We start from the raw sequence: 7,955 nt of genomic DNA, 5'->3' as shown, positions 1-7,955 counted from the left end.
ACGACTAGACTCGTTTTCTTCCTTTTAGCTTTTTAAAGCAGTCGGGTTGTTGATTTTTTAATTTATTATTTTACGAGAGTTTAGAGTTCGAAAAGAGAGTTTGACACTTAGGGATTTTACAAAATTCTCCTGGGAATCCCCAAATTTTATATTGTGATCTTCATTGAGGTTGTGTTAAGAAAAACTGTTCAAAAATTAAATACTAAACCCAGCGGTTTGAAATTTCAAGATTTATCCCATCCCGTGGTAATATCGGCATAAAAAGTAGCTTATGTATTATTCCAGGCTCTGGAATAATACATAGGCTACCTACTTTATCCAGACGTCCAGCTACTACTAGGCGACATAAAATGACTTTTTATGCTCTAGTGCATAAAGTAAAATCTTCGTCTATGACCAAGGTAATCAGGTATCAACAGCCACAAACAAAAAGTTTCTACATATTTCTTCAATAATTTTAATTTAAAAATACTTAAAAAATATAATTAAAAATAATAATAATATAATGTATAAAAAATAATTAAATAATTTCATTTCCTCGCAATCTAAGAGAAAAGCGGAGTGTAAAACTCGAACAACAAAGCCATTTTACCCTCGACGTGTCCATCCACCCTCGCCGTACCGAGTCGGCTCGGTGGATAGAACGTCTTGGCTAAAATGACTGTTTTATGCTCTGTTGTACAACTACTATTTTTGATTCCCCAGTCAAATTTTTTTCACGGACGCTATATTGAAATATTTATTTATACCTTGTGTCACTCCGACAGTTATGAAGAATCTAATGACATTTCAAATGTTAAAATCCTGCCAGCCGTTTACGCGCAGAGATGACCAAAAAATAGCCATACAACATACCACATGTGTGTGCATATTCATGTGCGAATTACATTTGAAATTTACCACGAGCTTTGCGGTGAAGGAAAACATCGTGAGGAAACCAACAAACCTGCGAAGCAATTCAATGGGCGTGTGAAGTTCCCATCCGCACTGGGCCCGCGTGGAACTATAGCCCAGCCCTCTTGTTCTGAGAGGAGGCCTGTGCCCAGCAGTGGGACGTATATAGGCTGGATGATGATGATACATACCCACATACATACCTACTGTCGAAAAACATAATCCTTCTTCGGGCTGTCGGGTAAAATATTCGCTGTATGATAATGACAGTACCATTTCCTTCTCAGGCCAAACGTGACAATGAAATACATGTTAAATATTTATGACTAGTAAGTAAAGTAAGCGATTTTTTTAGGTCAAGAGCGAGTTGCGACCAAACATACATACCGAGAATAACTTGAACTGAGTCACCGAGCGTTTTTAAAAATACGTGTGCAGGATAACTAACTAGTTTGTTGCCCGCGACTCCGCTCTGTGTGACTTTATCGCTATCCCGCGGGATCTATGAAATTTTACGAGTATAAAAAACTATCCTGCCCTTTCCCGGGACTCAAACTATCTGTATACCGAATTTCATCTAAATCGGTTCAGCAAGTAACAAAGAAACAGACTTACAAACATTCGCATTTGTAATATTAGTGGGAAATATAAGGAAAACTATTACGGTTAAGTTTTCTTGAGAATTATTAGTAGTTTGAGTAAATAAATAGCAGCCTAAGGTTTAAAAATACCGACTTGGAAAATTCGTCTGCTCGGGTGGCTAAACATCTCGTGACATTATGGCTTGTTTTAGTCCCTTGTTGAACAATCTACTATAATACGAGAGTGAGGGACGGAACCATACAATCTTCTATTTTCGGATTCCGTAGTAGCCCCCTGACACACGATACAAGGCGTGTCGCAAGCGTGGCGTGGCGTCGGGTTTTAATGGTAAGAGAAGAGAGAGAGAGAGAGAGAGAGAGAGGGAGATATGTACATATATATATACACATATATATTTATTAACACATACTCGATATAGAGAAAAAACACGTTAGAAAGAAACAATTAAAAAACATCGAATAGTATAAATTGTGGGCCCACTCAGCATGCAGCAACCAAGCAGCAACAATGTTTTTCAGTGGGACCCATTTAAATTCAAATTAATGTATTTATTTATTTACTAACTAAAACAAAATTTACACAGTATTAAATACAGCTGTAAGCCAATTCACTGTAAAATTCAATTAATGTAAGCAACTAAATACTTACTCAACTTTCATCCATCGCCTCAGAAATTCTCAGACATATTCGACAATTTAGACCATCAATTTTTTTTATCCTACTGGATGGTCAACTAGCAAGTGGCTCCTGATGGTAAGAGATCACCACCGCCCATTAACATCTGAACACCAGGGGGGGTATTGCAGACGCGTTGCCAACCTAGAGACCTAAGATGGGATACCTCAAGTGCCAGTAATTTCACCGGCTGCGATGTCTTACTCTCCACGCCGAAACACAACAGTGCAAGCTCTGCTGCTTCACGGCAGGATTAGCGAGCAAGATGGTGGTAGCAATCCGGGCGGACCTTGAACAAGGTCCTACAACAATATTCGACCCTTGCAAAAAAGGTCAGATTCGGATGCTGATGACAGTTATGTCCGTCCGCACCGCACCTTTATTTTTTCGTAACTATCTTGAGCGTGTCCGGTTTTTTAGGGTTTCATAGCCAAAATGGCAAAACGGAACCTTTATAGTTTCGCCATGTCTGTCTGTCTGTCTGTCCGCAGCTTTGCTCAGGGATAATTTTGCATGAATACATATGACTTAAACTATGCCGACAAAACAAAATTTTTTAGTGTTCCTTCCATAGATGTAAAGTGGGAGTGATTTTTTTTTTCTCATCCAATCTTGTAGTGTGGGGTATCGTTGGATATTATAGGTCTTTTAAAACCATTACGGGGTTGCTAGAACGATTTTTCGATTCAGTGATTGATTTGCAAAATATTCAGCTTTAAAGTGCAAATTTTCATTAAAATCAAGCGAAATATCGGTTAAGTTTTCTTGAGAATTATTAGTAGTTTAATAGTAAATAGCAGCGAAATCCTTTGATAAATATTACTTCATTTTTTCGTAATAGCTACGGAACCCTATTTCGGGCGTGTCCGACACGCTCTTGGCCGGTTTTCTTCTATCTAGTCACTCCACGCCCTGTTACTTGCGCTCTTCTTTATCGTACCAAGGTTAAACTATCTCTACACCACCCAAATCGCAATTCGTAACACTACGTAACTAGCGTACTGTGGCGCAACGCACGCTTCGGTGCAGATGTTCAAGGTCTCAAATATAGGACGCTGCTTGGGGCCATCCTTAAAGTACATAACATCAATTTTGACCATTAATACCCCCGAGAAAATCGTCAATATTCACCAAAGGCTTTTAGGGTTCCGGAGCCAAAATGGCAAAAACGGAACCCTTATAGTTTCGCCATGTCTGTCTGTCTGTCTGACCATCCATACGCGGCTTTGCTCAGGGACGATCAATGCTAGAAAGCTGTAATTTTGCACGTATATATATGTAAACTATGCCGACAAAATGGTACAATAAAAAACCAAAATAAATTTTTTTTAGGGTGCCTCCCATAGACGTAAAGTGGGGATGATTTTTTTTTCTCTTTCATCCCTACAGTGTGGGGTATCGTTGGATAGATATTTTAAAGCCATGGTTTGCTAGGACGATTTTTCGATTCAACGATTTGTTGAATCGAAAAATCCCCCCCTCTAAAATGATGGATGATAGTAGTAAGTATGTCAAACTTTCAAGAAAAACTATAACGGCTAAGTTTGCTTGAGAATTATTAGTAGTTTAAGAGTAAATAGCAGCCTAAGGTATAAAATATACCTAAACTTGGAAGATTCCGTATAAAATACGAAATCCTTAGAAAAATATTACTTAATTTTTTCGTAATGGCTACGGAACCCTATTTTGGGCGTGTCCGACATGCTCTTGGCCGGTTTTTTTTCTCGACTAACCGTGTATTGTGGGGTATCGTTGGATAGGTCCTTTATAACCATTTTTGCTAAGACAATTTTTCTATTCAGTGATAGTGATCTGTTTGCGAAATATTCAACTTTAAAGTGCAAATTTTCATTGAAATCGAGCGTTGGAATCGAGATTGCTTGAGAATTATTTGTAGTAAATAGCAGCCTAAGGTAGAACGCCACAATGAACGACAACTCGCCACTTGCATCCACCGGTTTCCCACAACTCTCACGATGTCGTCAGTCCATCTGCTGGGAGGCCTGCCAACGCTTCGTCTTCCGGTTTGTGGTCGCTCGACGACTTTTCTCCCCCCAACGGTTATTTGTTTTTCGAGCGATGTAGCCCGCCCATTGCCACTTCAACTTGCATATTTTTCCAGCTATGTCGGTGACTTTAGTTCTTCGACGCATTTCCGTATTCCGGATTCTATCGCGCAAAGAAACTCCAAGCATAGCTCTCTCCATAGCTCGTTGCGTGACTCTGAGCCTCTCCAAGAGGCCAACAGTCAAGGATCACGTCTCAGCGCCATAGTCATCACTGGCAACACACACTGGTGGAAGACTCTAGTCTTCCTTATATCCGTCCCTTCCTAAATCAGTCAAGTTTTTCTTAATTAAACCAGCAAAGTGCGAGTCGGTCTCGCGCACCGAGGACTCTGTACTGCATTCATATCTGTCATGCAGCATGCAAAAAATCTGACACACACTAGAAAGAGTCGTATCAGATATAGGCTTCTTTGTCGTGTCTGATAATGGCTACTCAGAAATGATAACCTAATCAATAAAAAGTTGAAAACCAGTCGTAAAAAGTTAGGTGTTATAAGTTTGACCGCTATGTGTGTCTGTGTGTCTTTATCAAAATCAGTTCAGCCGTTTTTGAGATATTGAACTTTGAAGTGGTTTTCCAACTTTTTGTTGGTTAGGTTAGGTTATTTCCCTCTTATTTTTAGACATAATATAAGTACTTAGAGCTTTTTCGGCTATCGCCGATTCAAAAATAATATGTGGAGAGACCCTTAGTAGGTAATATGTATACAGTGTAGTGTTAGCCTAAAGAGCACTGCACTGTGTTTTTTAACCCCCGGTCCACCCACCCGTTTAAGAGCTACGGTGCCACAGACAAACACACAGACACCATAGTGGTCAAACTTATAAGACCCCTCTTTTTGCATGGGGGGTTAAAAACAAACATCACAAGTTGAATAAAAACTTGTTAGAAAAGTAAATATTCAATCTATCTATACCTTTAAACGAACAATTTTTGTAAAACTAAATCTGTAAAGTATTTCCAATAAAAATTAGTGAACTTAGTTAAAATACCTGTATATGTATACAGTTTCTCGCTACTTCTGCAAATTGTGCCAAGTTTGGTCAAGTAAGGAAAATTCGACATACATTCTCATAAACTGTTCTGTTTGTAATAGATACTAGTAAGAAGTTAGGATAGTATATTAATATTAGTAAGCATGTATTATCGTAAGAAACTAAATTATATTTAATAGGTTAATATTTATCCAAAAAACTAAAAATTTAAGACACCAACTTAGCGATCCCTTGCTTATTGCATTATATCGTCCCTTACGACATTTGACGTCGTTTCAAAATAGCTAAATACCGTGCGAATTACAAGATAAAAAATGAGGTTACGGAAGTGGCCACAGAATATTGGGCAATACTATGTAATTCTAAGTTGCGATATTTCAACACACATACCTACATACACTTCATAAAAAAAGGTAACGGACCGCCGTTTCCGCGAGAGACTTTCACAACTCGTAACGGTAAACATTTTAAAAAAAAGTTTCGCAACCATAGACACGATTAAAAACTTACTTCGCAAAATTCCAAGGCACTGCACTATTTAATGTCACTGGCACGCACGAAATTGGAACACATGAACTGTCAATGGGAAAGCGCGCGAACGGATTCGAACATGGCGGCCGACTGCCCGCAACCCGCCAAAATATGAGGTCAAAATGATTCTTACATAACAATTTATTACAGCGTATTACATAAAAATCGCCGTTGGCTTGTATTATGCAAAGAACAGTCGAATTTCTCACGGATTTCTAGGTTAAATTTGTAAGTTCGCGCGATTCTAAGGTTCGTTGTCGTTTCGTTTTTTTACGTCAAACTTCAATGAAAGTCATGAGTATTGTGAACGTATTATGTATTATGTCGAGCTGAAGATGTTGACCGGCATTGTGTGATCTCTCGAGTCCGAACCCCCACTCTGGCGAGGGGAAAGTAAGGGGGGGCGGCGGGTCAACGGAGAGTGGTAGCGGCGAAGTGAAGAATCCATTGGCGTCTTATTTGAACGTGCAAGGCGATATGAAAGCGAAGCGTAAACTAGATCAGTGTTCCGCAAAGTGTGTGCCGCGGCGTACTGGTGTACCTACCCTGGTCATTAGTTGGTGTGCCTTGGAAAAATAAGGTTATCTCATAAAGCTAAATAGACGGATGGAAGAAAAATACTTAGGCACAAAGATGTAAATCCATTTTTCATTTATGGTGTATGTACCTACCTCCAAAAATTTTCATTTTCCTAGACGTAACTTGAACACAAAAGTTTGCTCACTGAACTATATGATAGAAGTAGCTTTTGCCCGCGGCTTCGCCCGCGTGTAATTCGGTTATCGCGCGCTGTTCCCTCTGGAACTGTGCATTTTTCCGGGATAATAAGTAGCCTATGTCACTCTCTGGCCCATAAACTGTCTCTTTGCCAAAAATCCCGTCGATCCGTCGCTCCATTTCGACGTGAAAGACGGACAAACATACTAACACACTTTATAATACTAGTAAGTAGGTATGGATTATTCGTAGAATTCCTATTGCTATTTTTTCGCACTATAGGAATTTTCGCTCTAAGGAACTTGTAAAGAAACAAAAGCGAATAATATCTCGCAATAAATAAATAAATAAATAAATAAATAATATATCAAGTTTTTGGTAAGTATAAATTTTATTTTTGTTTTTTATTTTTATACAAGTTTATTTTTGCTGACTGTACTTTTTGTTGACTGTACTTGTATTGTCACCCAAACTACATTTGCATACCAAATTTCAAGTCGATGCCATTAACCTTTGAAGAGTTCCGTCCTGTGGAGACGATCCTGGCCAGACTACCAGGATGTCACTACCAGATTATTGTATTGTCACGCAATCTACATAAGTAAGTATACCAAATTCCAAGTCAGTCCAACTACTGGAAGTTGGTCGAATTTAACTTGCGTGATTTGATTAAAGACAGACAGAGAGACAACGGGACAGGTGAAACTAAATAAAAGCTTGTTATAAATAAATAATATGGAATACTTGACACCAATTTGACCTAGTCCCAAACTAAGCAAAGCTTGTACTATGGACACTAGGCAACGGATAAACAAACTTATATAGATAGACAAACACATACTTGAATACATATTAAACGTCCAAGGCCCGAGAACAAATATTCGTATTATTCATATACAAATATCTGCCCTGGTTGGGATTAGAACCCCGGACCTCAAGCTTCGTAGTCAGGTTCTCTAACCACTTTGCCATCCGGTCGTCTTGCTAGCTCCTACAGCAAATAATTCGGTGATGGTTTTTATTTTTATTAAATTCGCACTTTTATGCTCCTGTGAAAATGACATCTTAAAAGTGTTATAAAACATAATATTGTGGAAGGGAATATATCAATTATTAGCTTTCTTTTGATACTATTAAGCGCTTACAATAAAAATAATTTGGTCCACATTTTTTTCGCCGACGCCTTTTTGAAATATAATAATATATATACATATATGTATTCCCTACGTCACTCCGACAGTTATGGTTATGACGGATCTAATGATCGTAAGTGTTGTATAACTGGCTAATCAAAATGTTTAAATTTCTTATTCTTTACTATACATTGTATTCTATCTGATGTACGTTTGTCACTTCAATAAACAAAGTCAAATACAACATTCGTTATCAGCACGAAACTCTATATTTAACTGAGTATTACTTATAAAAACTATATATTCTTTATAAAAAGTGAATCTACTAGTTTTTTCC

General features: G+C 38.2%; 2 protein-coding genes across 2 annotated transcripts in view; both read right to left on the bottom strand.

Annotated features, from left to right (window-relative positions):
• The window catches only part of LOC141443779 (fatty acyl-CoA reductase wat-like), a gene marked incomplete in the record, with an annotated part of 45,009 nt that extends 38,881 nt beyond the window's left edge, over positions 1 to 6,128 (bottom strand). The window contains 1 exon segment of the mRNA XM_074109139.1: positions 5,748 to 6,128.
• Positions 1 to 7,955, bottom strand: part of LOC141443939 (uncharacterized) — a 215,344-nt gene that overhangs the window by 185,307 nt on the left and 22,082 nt on the right. The gene's annotated exons all lie outside the window — the stretch shown is intronic.

This window comes from Choristoneura fumiferana, chromosome 28 (genome assembly GCF_025370935.1).
Source record: "Choristoneura fumiferana chromosome 28, NRCan_CFum_1, whole genome shotgun sequence".
NCBI classification, from domain to species: domain Eukaryota; kingdom Metazoa; phylum Arthropoda; class Insecta; order Lepidoptera; family Tortricidae; genus Choristoneura; species Choristoneura fumiferana.
The sequence above is the reverse complement of the archived record's forward strand: the minus strand, read 5'-3'. Positions and strand labels throughout refer to the sequence as shown.